The 27,699-nt window shown below is 36.7% G+C and overlaps 1 long non-coding RNA gene and 1 pseudogene across 2 annotated transcripts; one reads left to right on the forward strand and one right to left on the reverse strand.

The window, feature by feature from the left end:
• Nucleotides 1-21,273: 21,273 nt before the first annotated feature.
• Nucleotides 21,274-24,735, forward strand: LOC145121051 (zinc finger BED domain-containing protein RICESLEEPER 2-like; annotated as a pseudogene). The gene is made up of 3 exons (XR_013714476.1): nt 21,274-21,488; nt 22,044-24,210; nt 24,599-24,735. The product of XR_013714476.1 is annotated as a zinc finger BED domain-containing protein RICESLEEPER 2-like (transcript).
• Nucleotides 24,736-26,466: 1,731 nt separating this feature from the next.
• LOC145119073 (uncharacterized) lies at nt 26,467-27,489 on the reverse strand. The gene is made up of 3 exons (XR_013713647.1): nt 27,046-27,489; nt 26,763-26,953; nt 26,467-26,665 (listed from the first exon to the last, which is right to left on the reverse strand). It is a non-coding gene; the product is annotated as an uncharacterized LOC145119073 (long non-coding RNA).
• Between the last annotated feature and the right edge of the window lie 210 nt (nt 27,490-27,699).

A 27,699-nucleotide genomic window follows, 5' to 3' on the forward strand; every position in this document is an offset into this window, starting at 1 on the left:
ACTTGTCATTACATAGCAAAATTGATCATCAAATTCAAATCGATGGCCTGCCTTACATAGTTGGCCAACACTTATGAGATTGTGTTTAAGGCTTTCTACATAAGCAACCTTTTGAATAGAGAAGTTCCCCGTAATGAGAACACCGTAACCTCGGATGATCCCATTCGCATTGTTGTCAAATGTAACATTTCCACCGTTGCAAATTGGCCTGAAATCCCGAAGGTATTCTAACCTTCCGGTCATGTGCAAGGAGCAGGCACTGTCGATTAACCATTCTTATTCTTGTTCCTCCTTGCACAAAGCCTGAGAATTACACGGTTAGTTTAGGCATTCAAACTAGTTTGGAGCCTAGGACAACAGATGAGTTTCTGAATGATGCATGGACCGAGGTTGCAGGGACAGGTTTATTGTCAACTTTTAATCCTAGTCCTGGGTGTTTGTGTAGTTTTGGAGTGTGGTGTGTTTTTGAAAAGTTACGAGGTTTCTAACTCCAACTAGATTTGATATAAGATGAATCTTTTTGGCAACTACACTGACATTTGCAGGTTGAGATTTTGTCTTTTGTTCTGATTCTACGTTTGGTCAGCGGTCTAAAGGATGGGTTGGGCTTGTGACCGGTCCGAGGTTGAAAAGATCTGACATGAGTGTTGTTTGGTTTCTGAAAAGTTTGTTTTGAAAAAGGTTTAGCACGTGTAGATCTTTGTGTCCTTTTTTTTTGGATTTGGTAAAATACCCTTCCACTTGTTAAAATTTTGATGTGACTTTAAAAGTGTTGGAGTGGGTAAGATACCTTTCCATTTTGGATCATCAGAGGAATAAACTTGAAAACCATTGTTTCGAAAAGACTTTACACTCTTTCGGGTTGTGTCAGATGAATTAGGAAAGACTGTTGAAACTGTACATTCCTTTTTGTATGTTTTCTTGATGGGAGAGTTTTTCGAAAGATAGTGTGAGAAAACAAATTTTTCTGGACTTTTGGACTTTGGAAATCTGACATGCTTCTTGTTTTTCGAAAAGGTTTGTCTATTTGTGCCTCGGGAGCGAATTTCCTCTTTGAAAGCCTTTTTTGCTAAAGTTTTTGGGGAACCGCAGTCCTTGATGTTCAACTGCGGTTTCCTGGAATTATTAGAAAATTTTTGAAAACGTGGGCTTGAGTCATCCGAACTTGAAGACTCAGGGGTCTGAGAGCATTGACCCACTTCAAAATTCTCTATGGGTAATTCATGATGAATTGGCTGAAGAGTCACAGTTCCTTTTACTGAGGACTGCGGTAGAGATGATTTGACTACCGCAGAGTAAGTCTGAGTTGGGACTTCAGTGGGACTTTTGTGGGACTTTTGACTACGTGAGACACTGCGTTCTGAGGGCAGAGATGGGAAGTCTTTCGAGACTTTGGGGCCCTCAATGACAATTTCTTCATCAACTACGGATGAGGTTTGAGAGTTTGGGTAAATGGTGCCATAGATAGGAATTTGATCACTTGTGTGACCCGAAACCTCAGGCACAATTTCCTCAATGACACAATTATTGCTTAGATTATGAAGTCTACCGAAGTGAGTTTTGATGTCTTCGAGAAAGGTCTTGTCATTGACTGGGAAATGATATTCTCGGTCAGGAGGGACATACAGTCTGTCTTTGTTGAACCGGGGTGAGGAATCCATTGCGGTAGGATATCCATTTGACCAACCCCAATTGTAAGTATTGTCCACGGTTCCATTATTTACCAAATTTTCAATAGCTTCACTTTCATTGAACAATTTTTCGATTAAGAGATTTAAGCGTACAATTTCACTCTGAGCTAAATCTCTCTGGTTCAAAGCTATTTCTAATTGTGTTTCACTCAACATTCTTGCATCTTTCTCTAACTCTAAGTCCTTTTCTAACATAGCCATTTTGAGTCTTTTGTTATCCAGTCGTCCTCTCACATGGAACATCTCTTGGGACGCAATGTTCTTCTCATCTAAGGCTTTGTTATAGTCTGTAAGGACGGCAGCACACGTGTCATTAAGATCATCTATGTAAGGTTGACAGTCATGCATGCTATATTTTAGAGTTTGGATCATGAGTTTTACCTGTTCGACGATGCTTAGAGTTCCATCCTTTGCCATGTAGCAGTAGTTTTTGTCCAGCTTTGTAGACCCATCATCATACGCAGTTGACAGCATGCAGATTTTCCCTTTTCCTTTGACAATGTTGATGGCTTCATCTTCGTCTCCGGATGACCAAACTTGATGGTCTCTTTTGACATGGGCTATGTATGCCCTTGCCTTTTCCTTATCTTCCAACTCTTGAGCCATTCTAAGGTAGAATGCTCTGTCTTTTACTACATTGACCTTACAGTCTCTTGCAAAGTGATTCTCTTTGTTGCATTTGTGACAAATCACAACATCAGTCTTGTCTTTAGAGGTAGTACCGGAGTCAGTGGTTTGAGTGGACTGCGGTGCTTCCTTCGGTTGAGTATTTTGAGATTGCGGTGGTGGATGAGAACTTTTAGGATATCGATGATGGTTATTCTGCGGGTTGAACCTACGATTGAATGGAGGTTTGTTGAACTGTTGATTCTTGCGGAATGAGGGAGGTGGTAGACGGTTGAACTGTTGGCTAACCAGAGCAATAGCCTTCTGAAATTCTTCTTCATCGTCATACTCTGAGTCAGCTTCGTATGACTGCGGTGGAGTGTCGTACGAGGAAGAGTAAGATTGATTATGTGGAGCTTGTGCTATGAGAGCAAGTGGTCCTCCGAAGTCAGCACAGTCTTTGAGTACGGTGGATTCTTGTGCTTGCAGTTCTCCATAGAGCTTGTAGAGTGACAAAGAATGAATCTTTCTATCGCCTTGGACTATCATCTTAGCCGTAGTCCAATGTCTTCCCAAACCATTAAGAAACTAAAGATTTGTTTCATGGTTACTACGGATGGTGCCCGCATTGGATAACTTGGTGACTATCAAGTTGAACCTTTTGAAGGAGTCTTCCAAGCTTTCGCCGGTATGAGCTTTGAAGTTGTTGAACTCATTGAGTGCGGTAGTAAGCTTCTTGTCTTGTGCTTGTTCTGAGCCTTCGTACAAATTCTTGAGAACTTCCCAGATCTCTTTTGCTGATTTGCAATTTATGATAATATTGAAGTTGTCAGGAGCAACTCCACAGGAGATTTCATAAAAAGCAACAGCATCATTTTCCATTTTATCGAGATCATCCTTGGTGGGACGGTTCATGACTGGTTGACCTCCTCCTAGTATGGTTGTAGCGCCGTCAGTTTGGACTGGTGTAAGGACTGGGACATGTGGTCCTTCTTCTACGGATCGCCATACATCTCTACCAAGTCTCCTTAAGTATCTTTCCATTCTTTGGGACCAGTGATGATATTCATTTGCTACCAGTATTGGGGCTCGATTAAAACCACCAACACTGTTGGAAACATTCAGAGATAACGATTGTGCCATATTTTTTTGAAGTTTTTTTGTTTTATGAAATGAGCTTCAGTGGTATAGAAGGCCCTTTGAAAATCAGAGTTCCGTTTTCAAAAAGCAACCACTATAGCTCTGATACCAATTGTTGAGAGAAAAACTTTGAGACACACTTGAACAAATGTTAGAACAAGTATATTGCGGAATAGTTAATCTCGAAGGATCTAAAAGCTCAACAATAATATTTAGAGTTAGATAGTTAGAAAGTTAGTTGCGGAAAAGTAAAGAAATGAAATGACAACAATTGTTATATCAAGAATACACATAAGTTGATTCATAACAAGGAATGCATTCAAACCAACTTAATAAGTGAGATCAAACTTAGTGATTAAGTCACAAGAGACTTGCTCCAAAGAGAGATTGTAATCAGTTATATTCTAGTAAGATTTGTGAGTAAGAAGAGATGAGTAATTAGATAGAGAGATAGAAAAGATAACTTCAGAGATGTGTATTGAGAATAATAGATCTGTTACTCTCACTGGTTTTTGGAATAATGAGAATGAGCTCTATTTATAGAGACTCAAGAGGTTACATTGAATCACTCTCTAAGAGTAGCCATGCAAGGCATACTGGACAATAGAGAGAATTACAGTAAGATAAAATAAACTAAGTAACAAAAGAGTGACTACGGTTGGCTTTGATGACTTCGGATGCTGAAGAGGGAGCTTGACTGCGGTAGCTGAAGTTCAAGAGGGTCACTTTTTCATGATTCAACAACACCCCTTTGCTCGACATGTTACAAAATGGTTAGTAATTGTTATTGAAATAAGTTTTATACTTATATATATATATATATATATATATATATATATATATATATATATATGTGTGTGTGTGTGTGTGTGTTGCATGTGTAATTGTAATTTAAAAGACAGTCGGACCAGCATTCCTATCCTAAGCCCACAACCAAACAAGGAACAAGAGTTAAGGCAGAAACACTGGTACTAAGCCTGTTAAATCATAATTATACATAAATATATACATGAATATAGTTTGATAAAAAAAAGTAATTTAAGTAGTTGAAAAACAGTTTAAAATGGTTTGACAAGGTTTATAAAAGCATTGAATATCTTGAGATGATTTGTAACTGTATTTAAGTGTTAACACAAATACTTTGTGTTAGGCTTGTATACTCCCCCTAAAAGCATTTGAAAATGGTAAAACATAGGGGTATGAACTCACCTTATGTGAGTGTTCGTGGGGGATGCGGAGTACCAGTGATGATTCTCACGAGTTAGAACCCGTAAAATATCTGTATCCTAGTAGCTTTTAACGCATAATACAGGTATAATTAGTGGAAATAATAGTAATTATGCTAAATAACGACGAATTATGTAAGAATTACTTACAAAGAAAGAGTCTTAGAAGTGAACCGTGAGGATGATAGGTGTTTTCGGTCAGCCTGGGTGTTTTCGGTCACATGAAGATGTGAAGTGTTCTTGGTGTTCTTGGTGAAAACAAGGAGATATGGGTGTTTTCAGTTGGATCTTATGAAGATCCAAGAGGTTTTCGGATGATACTTGAGAGAAAATAGGGTATTTTTGGTCTAGCTTTTGAGAGGAAAAGAGAGGTTTGCGATTGGGAAGTGTGAGAATGAGGATAGGTTTTCGGTTTCACTTATATATGGACTAAAAACTGATGTGATGTATGCATTGGAAATCGCAATTCCACTTTGAAATGTGTGTCAAAGGATAGAATTTAGGAGTTTTCGGTGGAGAAATCTATCTGAGAAATGAAGTTTTCGGCCGAGAACAGGTTTTCAGTTCGCACGTTTACGGACGAGAACTCATGTGCGGTCCGAAGACGTTGCCTCGCATGTTTGCGGTCGTGAACACGTTTTCGGTGCGAGGGTTTTGACTTATGCGAGGGTTTTCGGTCCTTGAATTTTGGTTCTTAACTTTGCAACACTTATCCAAATAAAGGTTTAATTATATTAAAACATTGGATAAGCTTCTAATAATTAAATAACTCAACAAGTTTGACTTTTATTTAACAAGTTTTGACTTTTGTCGACTTTGGTTGACTTTTACAGACTTGAAAATAACGGGTTGTCACATCCCCATATCTACACTTGTCTCAGGTACAGGTCAAGTGCTTCCAGTAGTATGAGCCAAATACTACCTTCCACACCTACATGTACCTTCCTCAAGGTAAATTCTTATTCCTCTAAGTTACCGCACTATAATCAAGGACCACCTATGCTACACATCATATATATATATATATATATATATATATATATATATATATATATATCCTAGAGTCTTCTAGGAACTTCCTCAACCCTCACCACTAGCAGTACCAAGAACCTCAATCAACACCGTTGGTTGCCTTAGGCATGCAAGTTGTACACAAAGTAGGATTATATAGAATATGGAATGAAGATTCTACCCTAAGTCCATAACCAAACAAGGAACATGAAATGAGGCTAATTCTTCATTCTGGGGCTATATAATCCTAAACATATACAACTTTGAAAGCAAACACTTAGCAAATAACTAAGCTAATATCAATTCCAAGTAATACATGGCATCATGTTCTACTGAGCTATAAGGCATCACACAAATCAGGCATTTCTATCATATGATTCCTAAAGGTATCCTTAGCTCTAATCTAACATGTAGTTCACATATCAAGCATACTAATCACAATACATAAGTATGGGTAACTTGGGAAACAGTTATTTGAGCTGGGTTGATTGCACGCATTGCACTCCCCTTTTTACTTAAAAGAATCTTTTTCAAAAATTCAATTTCATTTTTTCTTTTGAAAAGATTAACATTTCCTCAGTTTGAATTCTGTCACACCCGAAAGTGTGCCCGAATCCCTCAAACCAAGGCTCTAATACCAACTTGTAACAACCCAAAAACAAGGATAAATTTTTTCATTTTTAAATAAGAAATACAGTCATTATATTGTTCCAAAACCCATTACATAATAACAATGTCAAATCATCAGAGTAATAATATCAATAAGTGCAGAAAATGGTGAGGGGAGAATGTTGTGCCATCATGTCGGGCCCTTCCCCTTAGTACCGGAAGTACCTGAAAACATAAATACAAACTGTAAGCAAAAGTTTAGTGAGTTTCCCCAAAGTATCACATACCAATCATAAATAAGATAGTGTTATGGGCCAAACCATAATCTTACAAGCAATTTCCTGCCGAGGGCCAAATCTCGGTCTTACAGACAGCTGCCAGGGGCAAGATCCTGGTCTTTCATACAGTTGTTAGGGGCTAAATCTCGGTCTTTCATACAGTTTCCAGGGGCCAAATCCTGGTCTTTCATATACATATCTCAAAAATATATAACAACCTATATCACAAATAATGGGTCGGCCTTGGTGCCTTCGACCCATTGATACAGTGAGAAAACTCACCTCACAGGCAGACAGAAAGATGAACTGACACGTTTCTCCAAAACTCACACTACCGATCACCTTTACAATCAATAACCACTAAAACTCAGACTACCACTCAAAATAACTAAAATGCCCCTAGGTCAAACCATAGTCAAAACCAGGTCAAAGCCAACCGAGTCAACTGGTTTGAATCAGTCAGTACGCGGGGCATACTCTTTATGTACACGTGCCGTACCTCGCAGTTGACCGAAGGACGGTGCGCTGACCTTGTATGCGCAGCGTACCCTTCGGTACGCCCTGCGTACGAGGTTGTTGGCCTACGTCTTAACCAAGTGCTTAATCCCTTAAGAACTCACGTCCAAACTTCAGATCTAAGTCATATAAGATGTCCTAAGCCATAAAGTTTCCAAATTTATGGCTTAACATGGCTTTTAAGTCCTTAAAACCAAAATCCTTAGCCTCTTAGCCCATTAAGACCATCTAGCACTTCCATGGGGGAAAACTAGTGACCAAGAACCCAACTTTATGACTTATCAACCCTAAACATGTCGGAAAGGACAACTCAAATGCCTTGGAGTACCTGCTACTCACAAAGGCTAAGTTTTGGGACCAAAAAGGAAACAACTTGAGCAAAACTAGATTCAAGAGATTCAATCATCAAGTTTGAAACTTTTTACCTCCACAAGGTAGCAAGGGGGACTAAATGTTGGATCCAAAGCCTTCAGTGCAACACCACCACTTCAGTGTTCTTCCTTCTACTCCAAGAGCTTCAAAATGCACCAAAATGGCCCAACAAGCTTCACAAGCACAAACATACTTAGGGTTCTCGAGATAAGGAGAGAGGTTGAAGGTAAAAAGGTGCTTGAGGCCATAAGTGAGCTTAAATAGGGTCCGAACCCTAAAATTTATGGTTTTCACTAGGACTGCATACGCCCAGTGTTCTCATGCACTCTGGAGTACGCCTTGTATACGAGGGTGTACGCCCAACATACTCCAAAGGTCTATAAAATTACAGAATTGCCAACAGGGACCAAGCTTGCAAAATAAACATAACTCAAGGGTTAAAATGGATACCTGAAATCTGGGTGTTACAGGAAAAGAGGAATTGACAATTCCATTAAAGGAACTGAGGATCGATGAGAAGAAAATGCTAGTGGAAGAACCGAAAGCAATACTTGAAATGAAGACCAAGAAAATAAGGAACAAAGAGACTAACTTGGTGTTAGTCAAATGGTAGCACTCTCTAGGTTCCAATCTCAATTGGGAAACAAAAGAGGAAATGGTGAAGAGGTATCCTACCATTATGGAATACGAGGCGATTCCAAGGACGAAATCCTCTTAAGGGTAGGTAATTGTAACATCCTAAAATTTAAATAAAAATAAACTAAGGATATTATTGGTTTACTTATGTCAAATATTATGATAAAGTTGGGAAAATGTAAATAATGGTGAAATTTAGCAAAATGCTCAAACTAGAAGGACCATAAGTGAAAATTTGAGGAAATAAGATGTTGGCACTCCCCTCGTTTCATTCTAATCGTATTTTGCAAGAAAGTGGAGCTCCAATGGTGATTTCTTCAATTCTTCACATTTAGGGTTTGATTCAAGTGGTGGATTGAGCAACGAAGCAAGGAAGGGAAAGAATCAAGAATGCAAGGTAAAACCCTTCCTTTATAGTCTTAAAATTCGATATTTGAAGACGGTGAAACCTCAATGTTGATTTTTGTGAGATTTAATGATAAGGGTTTTGGTTTCTAACCTTTTCTAGGTGGATTTGATGATTCCAATCTCAAACCAACGTTCTAGTGATGATCTTGATGTTTTGCGTAAAAATACCACCAAGAACCCTAAAACCCCACTTTGAGAGATCATGCAAGTATGCCCAATAGTCATTATAGAATGATATTACTAATAATATATGATCCTATAGGGTCACACCTTATAGCAAGTTACTGTCAATTGATTATTTATTAGTATAATTTGATTATTGATATATATATATATATATATATATATATATATATATATATATATATATATATCAACACTTATATTTAATTGGAAAAATTATTATTTTACGAAAAATAATATTTTTTCTAATTGGGAATTTATTATTCATGTAAATAATATTTGTTAGAGAAATTACAACTTATGAAAGAGTTTATTTGTATATAAATGTGATTTATATAAAGGAGATAAATACACACACACACATCCATATATATATATATATATATATATATATATATATATATATATATATATATATATATTGTACATATATATATATATATATATATATATATATATACACATACACATACATATATATATATATATATATATATATACACACACACATACATACACACTTAACTAGTTATATAAAGTAAAAGATGGGACAAAGCATGGGTTGCTTTTGAATTGCATAATATGTTGCACCCTGCTTGTAAGTGACATGATTTTCCTTTGTTTATTATTTGTTAAATGCATGTAAGAGACATGTTTGTATTTTTCATTTTTTTTGTCTACATTAGATGGAGGATAAAAGGAAAGGACTTGCAAGCATTTGGGACTAGTTCTTACTTGTATATTTCTTCCTTCTTTTGATGACAAAACCGAGAGCAACATGCTCTCTAAGGGGCTACCAAATTTTGATTTTGAAATCCTCTTCTTCCTTCTTCCTTTCTTGCATTTTGTGCTAAAGAAATGTACTTTGTTGGTTCACCATTTGAACATATATTTGGTATATATTTCTAAGGCTTATGAACAACAAATTACAAGTGTTTACTAGCATATTTTGATGGTTCTGCTCTTTCCTGGTGGATACTTCTAGAGAGCTTAATTTAGAGCTTAATGTCACACTTCATCAACTTCCAACCTCCCTTGAGGGTCAAAGTCTTCAAAGGTTGTAACACTTTCTTTCTATGGTTCTTTTAATCGTTCTAAGTTTTGCAAAATAATCTTTTGGTGGGAATAAAACTAGTTTTATTTTGTTCGAAATTAAAGCCGTCTGTTGCTATCTTTGTGTGTATGAAATAATTTTTGAATAAAAACCAAATAATTGGTATAGAGCTATTTTTGCAATATTAGTTACATTACTTGTTAAGTTGATAAAATCTTTGTTTTTGGAAATCATAGATGGTTTTCTCTTTGCAAGAAAAATCATACATATTTTCTATGACAACTTTTAAAATGTTTATAATTGTTATTTTATGGCTAGAAGTTTATATGCATCTTTTAGTCATGAAAGTTGTCTTAGAAAGACAATGAGTTGTTTTATATAATTTTGAGTATATAAATGTGTATGATGTGCATAAACTAGCGAATGACCTTTGTGTTGTTGTTTGTCTTGTTTTGTTGAAAAAGTGGTTGTAATATTTATTTATTCATATGGTATATGTCATACCCCCAAACATTGAATCCATTTATCAAAAATAGCTCCTCCCATGGAGATTCTTAACAAAATCAATCCAATTCCCAAACTTAAATTCCATTTAAACCATTTCAGTCCCTCCCTTGAATTATTTTAACCAAAGTAGTCCTACTTTGGTTAATTAAATTATCAAACACCCCCAATAGTTTAAATTCGTTACGAAACAGTTTTGAGAGTATTTCAAAGTTTAAGAATTGTGGATTTGTGGTTTCACTCGACAAGTTTCTCAAAAGAAACCGAATTCGAACAAATGGAAACTCACGCTTCAAGGGTGAGTGCTTATGCCCCTTTTAATATTTGTAATTATTTCGGGGAGGGGGGGAGTACATGTGCCTATATACTTCGTTAATACAAACAAATTATCCTTTTATGTGAAAATACAACCAGTATAGTTTATAAAAATGTTATTTAACAATGTAACATATTGTTACAAATAAACTAATATAAACTTTTCGTATACGTATTATGGTTATTTTATCGTGAAATAACTAGTCCACATAACAAATGTGTGATCGATGAATTTAGTCGTACAGTCTGATGTGTTACGCCGCCTCGGCCGGGGGTGTGACAGATTGATATCATAGCTAAATTGGTTATAGAGAACTCGTATCCTCGAAAGAGGAATACAACTATAGAAACTAGCTTCTAACAAAAGTATTATTATTATTAATTACACTACTTCTTGGCTACTTACGGTACGGGGAATCTAGTTTTAAGGGCTGCATAGGGTTGTTGGATTTCAAAACGACTTAATTGCAAAAATGGTCCTGCCCTCCGGTGTTTTTTGTCTGGCCCTCGTCTGTACTTGATAGTATTGAAGTAAAAAACAAAATTTAATAATACTACAAACCTCACCAACAATAATATAAAAGAGTTATATATATACTCCAAGCCGCGATGAGAACACTTAATAAATTTCTAACATACATCCAACTAAAACTACCAACTCAACCCTTTTGGTCAAACGCCTCAACTAAGGTTAGTACCGTACATAAGCCATACCGTAAATAAACCTGGAACATACGCCTATGTTATTTATGGTCGGCCGGTGAACAACGAACCTTGAGCAAGGAGTTTGACAGACTATAATGGTTGAAAGTTTTAGAGATTAAAGGATGTTCTCAAGATTCGTTGCAGAAACTTAGTACCTTAGAAACCTTATATCAACCCAAAAATAACATATACATTTTAAATACTTAAAAATCTGGGGTAAGGTTCAAATTTTCCTAGTTCGCCTAAACCCAAAGTAGAACAAAGAACCAATAGCTCCGCTACCGTCGTAACAGAGAAACCCATAGTTCACAATCGATCATTTAGTAGTCTCCAAACTTCTCTCTCTATCATTTGAAATCGGTAGGATTTCAATTCTCTCTATATAATTTAGAGATCTGTAGGATTTCTGGAATCGATCACTCTCTATAAATTGGAACCTTACCACGAAAGGATTGGATTTGACTGCTTACACCTCCCAATTTAAAGACCTCACAAACACTCATGCTCCGTCAAAGCCCTACCATGGGAAGTTACCCCACAGTACCAAGTGCAATTTCCACCATGTCGGAAATTGTATGGTTTACAGCATCTGTAACTTAAGAGGTCACACCTCTAAGTTTTTCATAAAGGCCTCGAACGACACAACCTCGACGACTGTTGCAGGAGGAAGCCGAAGTTGCTTTGAATGCAATCAACCAGTGTATTTCTTGAAGGACTCCCCAAAACTAAAGAATATGGGTGGACAAGAAAGAGCATCTGTGATAGGTGCTGGAAATGCTCGCCAGGAACCAACTGTGGTTAGTGGTACATTTTCTTATCAACAATATTTATGCATCAATATTATTTGATACTAGTGCCAATAGAAGCTTTATTTCTCATAAGTTTAGAAGCATGATTAACTATAAATCATGAAAACTTAATAAAGCTTACACGATGAAAGTAGCAAACAGCCAGTTAGAAAGCACCTTAGAAATACTCACTAATTGCCTTCTCACCCTGAATAACCACGGCCTTCACGTCAACCTAATACCTCAGACCCATGGAAGTTTCGATGTGATCATCGGAATGGATTGGTTATCACTTCTTCAAGCATAGATTTTATGTTACGAAAAGTCCACTCGATTACCTTTCCCAACAACGAAGCTCACGTGAGTTACGAAGATAAATCAGGAAAGAATCTAAGAATCATCTTTTGCATAAAGGCAAGAAAGTGTTTGCAGAAGAAATTATTCGCTTTCGTGGCCAATGTGGTGGATAGGCAAGTCAAGTGTAAGGAAATCAAAGATATACTGCAAGTGTGTGATTACTCGGACGTATTTCCAGAGGATCTGCCTGGAGTACCTCCAGTCAGACAGGTCGAATTCTAATCGATCTGATTCCGAGTGCAACATCACTAGCAAAATCTCCTTATCGTCTGGCTCTATTGGAAATGCAAGAACTATCTAGTCAACTCCAAGAAATTCTTGAAAAAGGCTTTATCCAGCCAAGCTTCTCTCCCTGGGGAAATTTCGGTATTGTTTGTCAAAAGGAAGGACGGATCATTCAGGATATGCATCGATTATCGAGAGTTGAACAAAACTCGCCATCAAAAACTGATATCCACTACCGAGGATCGATGACTTGTTCAACTAGCTACAAGGACCTTGTTACTACTCAAAGACCGATCTAAGATTCAGCTATCATCTGCTTAGAGTTCAAGAGGCATACATTCCAAAGAGGACATTCAGGACTCGGTACGGTTAATACGAGTTCCTGGTTATGCCATTCGGACTGACCAACACACCAACCATATTCATGGACCATATGAACCAGGTGTGTAAACTCTACTCGGATAAATTTGTGATCGTTTTCATCGACGACATATTCACATATTCACAAACCAAGGAAGAACATGGCGAATACTCACGTTTAATTCTAGAACTATCAAGAAAATAGAAACTTTATGCAAAGCTTTCTAAATGTGAGTTCTGGATTAACAAAGTGAATTTCCTCAGCCACGTGGTCAGCAGTAAAGGGATTCATGTCAATCCTGAAAAGATCAAAGCAGTTGAGGATTGGAAAGCACCAACAACACCAACCAAAGTATGCCAAAACCTAGGGCTTACAGGCTATTATAGGGGATTCATCGAGAACGTTTCCAAAATAGCCAAGCCTCTCACTGCACTAACCCATAAAGACAAGAAGTTCGATTGGGGAGATGGAAAAGAGTCTGACTTCCATAAATTGAAACAAGTGTTGTGCAGTGCGCCAAATTTTGTCTCTCCCAAAATGAACAGAAGACTTTGTACTATTCTACGACGCCTCACACCAAGGGATAGGATGCGTACTGATCTAAATGAATAAAGTCATTGCATATTCATCCGGATAACTCAATCCAAACAAGACCAACTACACTACCCATGACTTAGAGTTGGGAGTTGTAGTGTTTGCCTTAAAGATTTGGAGACACTACCTCTATGGAACAAATTGTGTTGTGTTCACCGACCACAAAAGCCTCCAACACATCTTTGACCAGAAGGAGCTCAACATGAGATAACGAAGGTGTGTCGAATTGTTAAATGATTACAAATGTGAAATTCGTTATCATATTGGAAATGGAAATGTCATGGCAGATGATTTAAGTAGGAAAGAGCAAGCAAAGCCTCTTCGTGTAAAGGCTCTAATCCTAACCATCCACTCGAACCTTACCACCCAAATTCATGATGCTCAGCTAGAAGCACTCAAACCCGAGAATATCATAGAAGAAAACCAGCGAGGTATGGACAAACAGTTCGACCTCAAGGAAGTCGGAACACGATATTTCATGAGCCGAACTTGGACCCCAAAGTTTGGTGAAGTCAGGAGTCTAGTCTTAAATGAAGCTCATAAGTCGAGATATTTGATACATCCTGGATAAGATAAGATGTATTCCAATCTTAAGAAGTTGTATTGGTGGCACAACATGAAGGTAGAGATTGCCACCTATAACAGAAAGTTATTTACCTAATCCAAATTCAAAGTAGAGTACCATAAGTCATTTGGTCAACTACAACAACCATTAATCCCAAAATGGAAGTGGGAACAAATAATCATGGACTTCATAACAAAGGTTCTATAAATATCAAGCGGTTATGACACCAGTTGGGTAATGGTTGACCATTTAACCAAGTCTGCCCACTTCCTATCCATCAAAGAAACTGACAAGATAGAGAAACTCACCAGGACCTATCTCAAGGAAATAGTCAGACTGCATTGTGTGTCAATATCTATTATCCCGGACCGAGATAGCAGATTCACTTCCATATTTTGGCAATCATTGCAAAGGTTCCTAGGAACCAAACTCGATGTGAGTACTGCATACCATCCACAGACAAATGACCAGAGCAAAAGAAAGATACAAACTTTGGAGGACATGCTTCGTGCTTGTGTGTTGGGTCAAAAATATGGTTTATACTTTGCTTTTCTAGGAAAATGTATTTTTGTGTCTTGGACCGTAAACAGCTTGGTGTTTACGGTCGTATACGTGTTTACGGTTGTGTTTACGGCCATAAACAGGTTTACGGCCGTAAACCCATTTACGGCCCATGTTCACCAAGCCCATGTTTCTTATGTATAAATATAGGTGTAAGGGGTGAGGAGTAGAGTGATGAACACTAGAGGAGCTTAAGTGTGTGCATTTGAAGGTGTTCTAGAGAGAGAAACTAGAGAGAAGAACAAGTGTTTTAGTGTGTGTGAATCTCATGTAAAGGATCATCATTCTATTCATTAATACATTGAGATTCATCATCTTCTTCTTCTCCTTCTCTTCTATTCGATCTGACATCATCCTTTTGATTGGGATTCCGCACCATCAAACGGATCTGATTGATACACAAGCAGATTAGGGACTTACAATTGGTATCAGAGCTTGGATTGTATCACTCATCTTTGTCAGATCTGGAGCTTATTTGATCTTATTTTTGAAGGATTCTTGCGTTTTTTGATAGATCGTGGCAAAATAAGGGGGGTTTGTTCTTCGCGTTTTTGATAAAAACGAGTTTTTGATCGAGTTTTGGAGCAAAAAAGGTGAAAATCGCGTTTTTCTGTCGTAAACAGTAAACCCCGTTTCCGGCCGTAAACCCCATTTACGACCGTAAACCCCGTTTTCGGCCGTAAACCCCGTTTTCGATCAAATAACTTCGTTTTCAGTTCTAAGGCTATATTTTTGTTTTAAAAAAAATTATTATTATTATTATTAATTAGCTTTTAATTTTTTTTAATTTCTAAATTGACTTTGACTTTTCAAGTTTAACCTTTGTCTTTAAACTTTGATTTTTAAATTTTCAAATTTAAGCTTTCGGTTTGATTTTTTAAATTTGACTTTTAAGTTTGATTTTAGCTTCTAGTTGTGTTTTAATGGTTTTTGAGGTCTACAAGGGAATTGAAGACATGAAAGAGAGTCGTCAGGATATATTAAGACAAAATTTCAACATGTTCGATTATATCCCTGGAGAAACCCTGGAAGCTCAGTTGCAGCGATTTACTACACTTACTACTGAGATGAATATAGCTGGGATCTTCTTGACTAAATCTGAGATAAATAAAAAGCTGCTGAATGCACTTCCGAAATCGTGGGATATGAACGTGGCTGACATCAAGAAGACAAAAGATCTCAATCGTCTTAGTCTTGCTGATATAATTGAAGAACTTGATGCTTTGAATTGTCGAAAAACAATGAGTTCCGCAAACCTTCCGGTCAATGAAGTTTCATGTTCTCAATCATGTGAAGTTTCATGTTCTCAATCATGTGAAGCTACGATTAAACTTCTTCGTGAACGTAATGATTTATTAAAAAGAGAAGTTGAGGACCTGAGATATGAAGGTTATCAACTCAGGAAAGGATAGAAACCCCTAAAGGCCCAGTTAGAAACAAAAATAAAGGACTTTAGGAAGCTTCAGGAAGAATTCAGCAACAAGTGTGAAAATTATGACTATATTAAGAGACAACTTGATGTTGTAACCGAAGAACTTGACGCCTTGAAAATTAAGTGTGGAAAAACAGATGTTAGTTTCAAAAATTATACTGCGTCAAGTAAGACAGTCGAGTCCTTATTTGAAACCCAATTAAAATTCAAAGATAATCAAAACAAGGGTCTAGGGTATGATAGTGTTCCTCCACCTTTCAATCATAACTACACATCCATCCCTACGACACAGGAAGAAATTAACAGGGAGGCACATCTTCAATATGGCAAACCAGCTGGTTTTGTTTCAGGAGGTATTCAGGTTGAAAATTCTAATGCTTCTACTTCATGTGCAGGTAAAGTAGCAGAAGATGAGAACAAGGAGAAAAACATTGAACAAACCAACATCTCCTTGAACTTTGAATCTGTTGCTTCGAACTCAGCTGTTTCTGATCAACCTGCTGTTGAGAAATACAGGCCACCAATTCCAGCGAAACAGAGTGCCTCCTACAATTGTGCTTGTGGGAACAATAAGAAACAAGGCAAAGATACGCCACCAGGGGCAGGAAGAAACAACTTCACAGTGAAGAAAAAGACATGTTTTCACTGTGGAACACCTGGACACATTGCCAGATATTGTCCTAATCGCGCATACGTTCCCTACTATGCACAAGGGTGGCAGAACGCGCCAAGAGGGAGATACTTCAAAAGAAACCCCTCTAGGTCATGTTCAGACCATGGTGACTGGAACGCGCAGAAGGCCAAGAATCAAACCTACAAGGCCAAGAATCCGAATCCCAAGGGCAAGAAGGGAATGCCGGCCAAGAAGCCAAATCCAAGAGATGCTCCCGTGAAGCCAAAATCAAAGTCATCTCAACAGCCGACATCAAGATCAAAAGCAAGTACTGAGCCACCCATCAGATCGAAAAGGAAATGGGTTAAACCCAACTACAAATAGGTTCCAAAGGCTCACTCTCCCAAATTTTCTAATGACTCTAATATTTCTACATCTTCTGTTTGTGATAAACAGGACATGTCGTGGGAGAATGTATCTTGCGTAGACGACAAAGGTCGACCCAGTTTCAAAATGGACTGGGTTCCAAAGACCAACTGATCCCGCTCTGTGTCGGAGCAGCTATGGAGGCTTATCATCAGACTTCGGTTTGTTGGTAGTGGCTGTTCCAGGCACATGATAGGGGACATCTCTCAACTGTACAACATTCATAACTATTGTTCGAGAGTATGTGTCCTTTGCGGGAAAGGAAATAAAGGAAGAGATCACAAACGGGGTTAGTGCTTAATGACATGAAGAATTTTCGGATCTGTTCTGAGACTACGCGTGCTGTTCTCAGACCTTCTGGATGTAAATTCAATCGGTGACTTACGGTTTGAGTTTTCTTCTCTATACTCCTTAGTTTTTCTTAAGCTAATTCGCTTTAAAGACTAATTTTTGTTTTAGGATAGTTTAAATTTGCGCATTTACTTTCATTTCTCTCCTATGCACAAATTTAGGGGGAGAAATAAAAACAAAACAAAAATTAGAAAATTTTAAAAATAATCCAAAAACATTAGAAAATCAGAAAATCCAAAAATATGTTGGTTATGAAATGTGCTTGAGGGAGATGTTTTGGGAAGTGATATTATCAAGTGATAACAGACAATCTGAGTCTGCGTAACGTACCCAAAGTTGAAGGGTCTATGCTCTGGTTTGATACGCCCGTAGGCACGAAAGATTCTAAATGGACTTGACTAGGCAGAGTTGAACTTAAGAAATTATAGACTTGACAAATCTTGACCTAGTTAGATTTGTTTAGCCTGACAATACGACGCTCGGATAGGTTGAGCAGGGAGATAAACACGGGAATCTACTGGGTACACTAAAGAACTCGTATCTGGAACTGTGGATTAACTTTTCCTTGATGTGCGGATTATGTCCTTAATTCCGGTATTGATGGGGTGACTGGTGAATTCCGATAAATTAGGTCTGTAGAAGGTTATATTCTTTCTTTCTATCTGTTAGTCATATGTTGCCTCCTCTGCGTGATCGAAAGATCCGACCTGGAATGTAGCATATGCAACTCTATCTCTCTGCATCCTCCATCTATGCAATTCTTTCTATCTGTTAGCCATATACTATCTCCTTTGTGTGACTCACAATCCGACCTGGTACACAGTATATGCATCATTCTTTTTCTTAATCCCTCTAAAACTTCAGTTAGTCATATGTTTCACCCTCTACGTGATTGGAAGAGATCCGACCTGGGTGTATAGCATATGCATTCTAAATCTATCTTCTCTCTTAATAATTGTTTGCTCACCCGATGTAAGGAGTATTCTGGAAGTCCTTGATTACTGGAGCATATCAGGAAGCGGGAAACATGTTCTGATACAACTAAAACTGAACACTTACAGATTGTCTGTAGATCTCGCTGCTCAATTTAGGTGGACAACAATATCTTTGGTCGTCGTCAGCTGAATGGTCCTTAAGGAATATTATCTAGGAACTTAGGATCACATTGTCTTGTCACTTATAGTATGTCCTAATTTTGTCACAATCTCTCGTGTTTAAGTGGACCACAATACCGGCGATTGACCAGATCTATTCATGAAGGGAGAGGTACTGATAAACGGATAAAGGATGTCTAAAAACTTTGATCCCAAATCACTCTTAAAGTTAGATATCATTTTTATTTTTGTTAAATTTGTTCATAGTTTCTTCTAATTTAAATATTAGGGGAGAATTAAAAATTTTAAAAACTAAACAAAAATCAGAAAATTAAAAATCCAAAAATAGTGTTATTTCTGTTTTATTTCTTTTTCAGAAAATATGAAAAACCCAAAAATATTGTGTGCTAAGTTTTCTTTTAGTTTTGTTTTGTCTTGAATAGTGAATTCATGTGAAGATGAAACTCATGGAAGTTTGTGTCGAACATTTCTGAGCCAAGGCTTCATCCGTGATCATCGAAGAATTCTCATTCGAAGGAGCAAGAAATGAAGATTATTCTTTCGACATTCAATCTTTCAACCCCAGAAGCAAGGTGAAGCTGAAATTGAAGATTATGTGACGGATTGCATTGAAGCCTCCTCAATCAGTCTGTTGCTATCTTTAAACCTGCTGAAGTGATCCAGAAGATTCGTTCTCTCTGAAGATTCTCAAGCTGAAAGCGCTATCTTTCAAGAATCAGTACAAGATGCCTCCTCACCCAATGTGCGTTCAATGTCAAATCTTGAAGAAATGCCCAAATGCTCAAGATGAAGTCAATTATTGAAGATTCATCATGTTCATCTTGAAGTCGTGAAGAATTTGAAGATTAAAGTTGAAGCCAAGCTCCCAATGAAGATTATCAAGAAAAGTCAGCTACTTTTTAGGGGGAGCTTGTTGGGTCATTTAAGAAAAGAAAAGAAAGCTATAAACCAAGGGGGAGATTGTTGGGTCAAAAATATGGTTTATACTTTGCTTTTCTAGGAAAATGTATTTTTGTGTCTTGGACCGTAAACAGCTTGGTGTTTACGGTCGTATACGTGTTTACGGTTGTGTTTACGGCCGTAACCCATTTACGGCCCATGTTCACCAAGCCCATGTTTCTTATGTATAAATATAGGTGTAAGGGGTGAGGAGTAGAGTGATGAACACTAGAGGAGCTTAAGTGTGTGCATTTGAAGGTGTTCTAGAGAGAGAAACTAGAGAGAAGAACAAGTGTGTTTTAGTGTGTGTGAATCTCATGTAAAGGATCATCATTCTATTCATTAATACATTGAGATTCATCATCTTCTTCTTCTCCTTCTCTTCTATTCGATCTGACATCATCCGTTTGATTGGCATTCCGCACCATCAAACGGATCTGATTGATACACAAGCAGATTAGGGACTTACATTGTGTGATAGACTTTGGTAAAGCAAGGGATACTCACTTGTCGCTAGTTGATTTTTCATATAACAATATTTATCATACTTGCATAAAGGCCACTCCATTTGAGGCCATATGCGGACATAGATGTCGTTCTAAGTTATGTTGTGCAGAAGTTGGAGATACTCAACTAGCTATAAAGCATGCTGAAGATACTTAACTGGCTATAAAGCATGTTGGAGACACTCAACTGGCTATAAAGCATGTTGGAGATACTCTACTCACTGGCCATGAGGTCATTCATGAAACAACGAAGAACATCGTTCAGATAAATGAACGATTAAAGGTCACACGTAGTCGGCAGAAAAGCAATACTAACGTGAGACTCAAACCCATAGAATTCAAAGTGAGAGATTGTGCCCTACTAAAGGTCGCACCATGAAAGGTGTCATTAGGTGTGGAAAATGAGGAAAACTAAACTCCCGTTACATCGGACCTTGTGAAATCCTAGCAAGCATTGGTCTGGTAGCTTACAAACTCAATTTACCTCAATAACTCAATAAAGTTCACGATACCTTCCACGTGTTTAATTTTAAGAAGTGGCTCTCTAATGAGAACCTTGTCTTTCCGCTCGATGAGATCTAGGTGAACACTAAACCTCACTTCGTGAAGAAACCGGTGGAGATCATGGATCAAAAAATAAAAAGCCTCAAACAAAGTTGCATTCCTATAGTAAAAGTCTGATAGAACTCTCGTAGAGGGTCATAGTTTACTTGTGAAACAAAAGTATCCGCAATTTTTTCAGTAATGCTCCCTCCTAGGGGTGTAAGCGAGACAAGCCAACTCGTGAGAAACTCGAGACCGACTCGAAAAATACTCGAAATCGACTCGACCTTAATCGAGCCGAGCTCGAGCTCGAGCTACTCGGGTACCTTATCGAGCCGAGCTCGAGTACTAAAATACTCATCTTGTACGGCTCGCGAGCTTAGTCGAGCTTAATGTAATTTACATATATGCCATTTTTTTTAATTTATTAATTCTTAATCATTAATAACATAATAAAAAAAAACTAAAAAAAAAATGCCTGATAAGTGATATCCCTATCCGTCGATCCATGATCCATCTAAAGTCCTAATTCCCAAACCCAAAAAAACCCTTAAACCTTCATTCACTTAGCTATCGGTATCGGCTATCGCTAATTCGCTATTCGCCTTATCCCCTGAGGCCCTGACCCCTATCGTTCGTTCAGACCTTCAATCCTTCACAATTCGAAAAACGCAGATCGCCGTTCGCAGATCGCCGGCACCTCCTGCACTGCTCCACATACCGGTTGCCGCCTGCCGGTGCACTATCTGTGCTCGTCGCCGCTGGTCCACCATTCATAATCGCCGGCCTTTAGTTCATCGATTGTTGCTGACTGCTGAGTAAGAACGGAGAACGACACATACATACATACGATTGAATGTAAGTCCATATTTCTTTCTTTTTCTTACAGCAATATTCGATTTCTTTTTCTTACAGTAATATTCGATTTCCAGCTTTTAGTTCCTTTTGTGTCTTACAGTAATAGTCCATGTGTATGTAAGTGATAGTCTCTTACAGTAATCATTTGATTTTTAATCTGTAATCTATAAAACATGATAATTGTTTGATCTTATTATGTGATTTAAGAATTCAAAAGGGAAAAATTGAGTATGGGAATTCGAATTACATACCTGAATAAGATATATTGCAGATGTGATAACAGAAATCTTGTTTGGATCTTGTCATTATTAAGCCATTAGTACTTTCATATCAGTTTTATTACCATTTAGGCTTACACAAAAAAAATTAATTTATTGTTTCAGTATCATGCAAGCTTGCTGAACACTGTTTATGATTCTGATTCTGGATTTCTGTTGCTAAATTTTAAGATAGAACAGCTCAATTCTTTTCTTTTTGTTGGCTGAAATATTAATGTTTTTTTGTTGGCTGAAGTATTAATGTATTTTTTTGTGTGGTAACTTTTCTGATTTGCAGATGGAATCAAACACACCTTCTGATATTTCATCAGCTCCAAACTCGCAACAAGAGAATGATGGTTTGGTAAATGACAGAAACACCCATTCTACAAACAATGAAGAAAATGCAGATGAAGGGAGTTCCCATTTTCAAAAGAAGAAAAGACCAAAGACTTCTCCAGTATGGGCAGATTTTACTGAAGTTAAGATGCCTAATGGGACTATGAAAGCACAGTGTAGATTTTGTAAAGGTCGACTCGCCATAATATCAAGCTCGAGTACTAGTCATTTGAAACGACACTTGAAGATATGTGGCCCAAAAGCAGCTCATGACTTGAAACAACAAAAGATCACTTGGCAAGCAGCTGATTCAGGATGCAATCAAGAAAAACATGTCACTCCCGCCCTTACTGATGGAAAGTTTGATATGATGAAAATGAGAGAGTCTGTTGCGCATTGGATACTTATGCACGAGCATCCTTTCACAATTGTTGAAGAAGAAGGATTTAACATGATGCAAAAGCGTGGAATGCTTGAATGGGAAAATGTCTCACGTGTTTCCATTAAAAAAGACTGCGAAAACGTTTTTGAGATAGAAAAGAACAAGCTGAAGAATTTATTAAAGTCTATTTCAAAGATTAGTGTGACCACGGATATGTGGAAGTCTACCAATCAGAAAATCGAGTATATGGTTCTTACAGGCCATTTTGTTGATTCTAATTGGCAATTACAAAAACGTGTTCTTAGCTTTATTCACTTACCTCCTCCTCATCGCGGGCTTGAGATTGCTGACAATCTTTACAAGTGTTTTAAGGATTGGGGTATAGAGAATAAGGTGTTCACTATTTCCGTTGACAATGCCTCAAATAACGATTCGGCTGTTAGGATCCTAAGTGAAACTTTTTCAAGGGTTAAAAAGTTGCCTTGTGGAGGAAAGTTGTTTCATGTACGTTGTTGTGCACACATCTTGAATCTTATGGTTCAAGATGGACTTTCTAGAATTAGCTATATTATTGAGGATATTCACGAAACTGTCACGTTTATCAATCAAAATGAAGGGAGACTTAATTTGTTTTCTGAGATTGTGCAACAGTTGCAATTGCCACATAGAAAACTTATTCTTGAATGCAAGACAAGATGGAATTCAACATATCAAATGTTGTCGGCTGCAATCAAATTTAAAGAGGTGTTTCCAATGTACAAAGAAAGATAGCCACGCTATCTTTGTTGTCCTAGCAATGATGATTGGTTGAAGGTGGAAAAGGTATGTGAAATCTTAGAAGTTTTTGACTCTGCGACTAATATCATCTCTGGGAGTGAGTATCCGACTTCAAACTTATTTCTTAATGAAATTTTTAGAGTGAAAGTTTTGTTGGATAAGAAGTTTGAAGATTCTAACGAAGATGAGTTTGTTCATGACATGGTTAAGTGCATGAAACAAAAATTTGATAAATATTGGGGAGATTGCAACTTAATGATGTCTATTGGTGCTATTTTAGATCCTAGGTGCAAAATGAGGGTTATTGAGTTTTGCTTTCCTAGGATGTATCCTGAAAATGAAGCTTGTGAAAATATAGACAAAGTGAAAAAAGCTTTATATGAATTGTATAAAGAATATGCATATGAGTATTACTCTAGTAGTGGTGAAGGAAATGGCGAAAGTGTTGGTTTAAGAGGAAACAATGTGACTATTCAAGCTTCATCTTCTGGTTGGTCTGAGTTCGCTCAATTTGTAAGAACAGTTGAAAATATACAACGACAAAAATCCGATTTAGATAATTATCTTGAAGAGAGTTGTTACATTTGTGAAGAGGATCCAATACCATTTGATGTTTTACAATGGTGGCGGTCAAATTCGTTAAAGTATCGTATATTGTCACGTATGGCTCGAGATATACTTGCAATTCCTATCACCACTGTTGCATCGGAAGCTACTTTTAGTGCGGGTAGTAGAGTTATTGACACATATAGAGCATCCTTGGCTACTGAAACGGTAGAAGTCTTACTTTGTGGTGGAGATTGGTGTCGAAGCCTCTATGGTTTGAAAAGAAAAAAAAGGCATGATTATTTGTTTTTCATCACCTTTAATGTGTTTTTATAATTTCAATTATATTTATTATTCTTGTGTTTATACATTTCAGAAAGAGAAGCAACAAATGGAGATCAATCTTCCCATTCTATGATAAGTAAGTTTATTTAAAATGTTGAAAACAAATTTTTTTTTTTGCTGTTTTTTTTTCTCTTTTGCAGCTTTTTGTAGTTTTTTTACTGTTTTTATGGTTTTTGGTAGTTTTTTATTGTTTCTTTTGCAGTTTTTTTTTGTTGTTTTTACTGATTTTTATGCTGTTTTTAGGTTAATAGTTGTTAAATAATTGTTGTTTGCTGTTAAATATTTTTTTTGCTGTTTTTTTCCTTTTTTTGCAGCTTTTTGTGGTTTTTTTTTCTGATTTTTCTGGTTTTTGGCAGTTTTTTTGTTGTATATTTTGCATTTATTTTGTTGTTTTTTACTGATTCTTGTGTTGTTTTTAGGTTACATAGCTGTTAAATAATTGTTGTTTGTTGTTATTTCATCAGGTAGAAGCTGAAGAAGCTGTTTTGGTGCTGAGTTGGTATAGTTTTGAAGTCTTAAAAGTTGTTTTGCATTGAAAAATGTTTATTTTTTGTATTTTGAAAGTATGCAAAAACGACATAGATGCTTGAATGGTTGATGCTATTTTGCATTAAAGATTGTTTATTTTTGGTATTTTGAAAATATGTAAAACTTATGACATATATGGACTATGGGTGATGTTTTATTGATATTAGACGTTTAATTGTGATTTTTTTTGGTAGTTTGGACATTAGAATATGGAATGTTTTAATAGTTATTACTTAATTTAGTGATTTTAAAAAATATATACATATATTAGTCGAGCCGAGCCGAGCCGAGCTCGAGACTGTCGAGTATTTCAAGAGCCCGAGCTCGAGTTTAAAATCAAAGCTCGAGTCGAGTTCGAGCCGAGCTTCGAGCTCGAGTATTTTTGTCGAGTCGAGCTTCGAGCTTTATAGTGTTCGGCTCGACTCGGCTCGTTTACACCCCTACTCCCTCCACTATTGGAACGGAATAATAGTAGAACAAAGTATCCTAGAACTTAATAATTCCGGGGTGAAATTTCCTTAACGGGGAGGTAATATGACATCCCGTAATTTAGGTCAAAGACTATGAACGATCAAGTTCATAGTAAATCTCTTGGTAATTTGACTCACTCAATTTTAGTGCATCTTATGTGAAATAAATTAGTTCATTTCAACTATTATAAGGTACCGGATGGTATCTTACTTCCAAATATGTAATCTGACAAACAAATCAAACAACTCAAACTACAACCTTAGGAATGCGTCTAAAAAACTGAAATTTCGTATTAAGCAGTTGTGAGCAATACAAACATTCTAATCTCGTATTGCATGTTTCCCTGTTTTTTAAAATATAAAGAACGTCCAAAATGAAGTTCGTATGAAAACTATACGACCTTTTTAAAATCCAAACCAGTATAATATTGATTTTCTTAAATTTGCTAAAACCATTTCTATCCTTTGAGGGACTTGCACGCCTCAGATGGAAATTTCGAGAACGCTTTTGGAATCAGGTCATAGTCTTTAATTTCATACTTCAAATATTTTTAGTAAGACTATTTGTAGAAGTCGAAAAAATTACACGTTTTGAATCAGTAAATCGTGAAACCTTAAACTATTGATTTCGATATGATTTCAATTATTGGCAATATATTCTAGAAATAATATATTATTATCCAATCCAGTTAATCAGTTATTGTGAATGTTAGTTAAGAGATAACTTAAAATTTCTAAAATCATGTACATCTATATACATATATGTGTGGGGAACGTATTTTTCAAAAATCTATTATGTATTTGCTATAATTTTTATAAACTCATATTGCATATGATAAATAGTCAATCATGTAATCACAATGTATATATGTTATATAATTAAAATTATATAAGAACACTAAATATATAGATATTTATGCATGTCATATAACATTTCCAAATCCCAATTAACAGTTTATACGACAAATTGGACACTGATTATGTACAAATTTCGAAGCCTTTATATATCTCACAAACATACATAATAAACTCTTAATATGAGAGTGTAAAATTGTTATGTACGTGTTATTGTCATAAAACGACTACAACAAATACATATACACAATATTATTAAATCTTGAAGTGTATATAAAATCTATAATATATATATATATATATATATATATATATATATATATATATATATATATATATACTCATCAATACATACCCAAATTCAACCAAATACAAACTCATATAGACAGTCTATTTGATTTTTAAGATATTTTTATTGTTTGAATTTGTATTGTTTTCCGAAAAAATAAATTATAAATAGTTTATCATAAGTTGACTTTTAATAAAAATGTTTGGAGAGTGTCTAAACTCTAAAGTTGTCAATTTAGCAACACCCATCAAAAATCAAATCAATTATGAAGTAAATATTAACAGGTAAGTTAGAGATAGAGATTGCTTCCAAGTTTCATCTTAAACAAAATCACACGCAAAGGCCTTCTTCTTCTTCTATTTGTCCCTCGACTGCAGCCATTCCATCTACTGATCATTCAAGCAAAAGAAGAATAACACTCAAAACGGATCTCAACGGTGCAACCAAATCATAGAGAAATCTGTGAAATTTTATCCTTAACACTACCTTCAATCGTTCACAGCTTCACCTCATCTCTCTTCTTTCTTCTTTTTCTTCATTTCTAGCCAAGAACACACCACTGAAGTGTGTGTTTTCGTGTCCAATGCAAAGAAAAGAGCAACATCACCATCATTCGTTCTTCATTCCATTCCATGTCAAAAATCAAACCCAAACACACACCAAAACTCCATTGATTTCTGTAAAAAAAAAGAGAAAAAAAGAATCAGAAGCAGCAGGACCCTCCATCTCCAAATCGATTTGTCACCTCATAGCCGGAGTCCCTCCGTACCTCGCTACCACAGCCGAATCAAGCGGCCGAGAGACTGCTTGACCAGCCCCTCGTTGCACCTACCGAGACCACAATCAACCTAGCAACATCTACCCTCATTCCTTCGGCCTCGTAGACCTCGGAGACACCTCCCACTTTGCGTATCGACCGACGAAACCTCTCCGCCTGCCAGTTTCTTCTTCCTTCGGTCCTCTTCATGACCTGCGATGAGCAAGGGCCCGGATGCAGCACCACCGCTTCGTGCTTTCCTTCCGACCGTCTTCATTCATCTGCCTACGATCACTTGCCTCCTTCATTCTATATGCATTCGTTCATTCCGTTTTTTTTCCTTTACTCGATCAACAAATGATGAAGACGGGGGCTTAAAAGCCCTAATTTCATTTAGCTTGTGAAATGACCAAACTAACCTCCTTATTAAATCATGTATTCAAAATTAGTGCCAACCCCAAACACTGAACCATTTATTCAAAATAGATCCTCCCATGTGCCGGTATACTTCGTTTATACAAACAAATTATCCTTTTATGCGAAAATACAACCAGTATAGTTTATAAAAATGTTATTTAACAATGTAACATATTGTTACAAATAAAGTAGTATAAACTTGTCGTATACGTATTATGGTTATTTTACGGTGAAATAACTAATCCACAC

Source organism: Lactuca virosa, chromosome 6 (genome assembly GCF_052849685.1).
Source record: "Lactuca virosa cultivar CGN04683 chromosome 6, Lactuca_virosa_CGN04683_v6, whole genome shotgun sequence".
Lineage (NCBI taxonomy): Eukaryota > Viridiplantae > Streptophyta > Magnoliopsida > Asterales > Asteraceae > Lactuca > Lactuca virosa.